Raw genomic sequence first — 1,375 nt, 5'->3', positions numbered from 1 at the left:
GGCAAGACAAAGGGCAAGGTATGCAGGATGTAAGAATTGGAAAATTATTTGCTGAGAACATGTATGTTGATGTGCTTGATTGAACCAATGCACAGGGTATTTTGGATGGAAAATTCATTGGTGTGTTGTGATGGTGTATAGTGAATTAAGGTAGAAAATAGAAATTAAAAAAAAAAAAAGAATTGCATACTGTACTCGTGCCATGTGCTGTTTTTACACAACCGTCAGTGCAGTAGGTTTGGTCACAGCAGCATTACCACAAACACGTGTGTGATGTGCTGCACTAGGACTTTATGACAGCTGTGACATCACTGTGATAGGAATTGTCGATGAAAATAACCAAGCTCTGTAGAAGTAATAATTATCTATAGAAGTAATAATTAACATGGCGTATTTCAAGCACCATTGTGAGTGACAGGCCAGAAAAAAAAAACAAAGTGCTTTCGGGATGCTCAGATACAGTGGTTCTTTTTGTTCAGTTCCGAGAGCAGTAGACACGATAAGGTTGTGAATCAGCATAAGGAATCTTCATTGGACTGGTGCAAAAGGCAGAACTTCTAGGAGTGGGGGCTTGTATATTACAGGTGGGTTTAGAAATTCTTAGGTTAGTGATTAGTTAAGCAAGTCTTTGTCTCAAAAACACTTGGAATCATTAGAAAAGAATGAATTTAGGAACCAGCAGATGGTGTAATGGCTATATCGCTAGAATCCCATGTAGTAGATCACAGTTTGAGTCCCAGACCCGTGGCTTAGACTCACGCCAGGCGCGTGTGCGTGTGTGCCCAAGATCTCAAGAGGAGAATGGAGAAGGGATTACGGCATGGCCATCCTCCCTGGGGGGGGGGGGGGGTATTCTTCCTTTCTTACTTCTGTCTCCCTCTGTCTTTCTGGCGAGTGCACACACCCTATAACAACAACAACAATAAAACAAAAACAAACAAACCAAAAAACAAACCCTCTCAAAAAAATAAAAAAGAAAGGAAAAAGAAAATAATGAATTGTAATTTAACCTAAGGTCTTGTTACTCATCTGAGGGTGCTATGGCAAGGTCAGGTATGAGGAGCTGCCCACAATCACTAGATCAAAGTGATCTGTTACAGCAGAATTTGTGTTTGTAGACAAGACTTTCCCAGGCCTCTTATTAAGCATCTTATTAATAGACTAGATATTCAGCCCCATAGTCATCTTATGGGACCACTGTTGTATACGTGATCTTTAACTGACCAAACACGTCGTTATGTGAAGCATGACTGTATTTTGATTTACTTAAACGTGAGGAGTTGAAAAAAATTGTTCAAGGTCTTTTGCTTACAATAGCGCAAGAGTTCCAGGGAAGAAGTAAACCAGGGGTGAGCAGCAATGGCGCAGAGGGTAA

The sequence above is a fragment of the Tupaia chinensis genome, unplaced genomic scaffold (genome assembly GCF_000334495.1).
Source record: "Tupaia chinensis unplaced genomic scaffold, TupChi_1.0 Scaffold000330_1, whole genome shotgun sequence".
Classification (NCBI taxonomy): domain Eukaryota; kingdom Metazoa; phylum Chordata; class Mammalia; order Scandentia; family Tupaiidae; genus Tupaia; species Tupaia belangeri.
The sequence above is the reverse complement of the archived record's forward strand: the minus strand, read 5'-3'. Positions refer to the sequence as shown.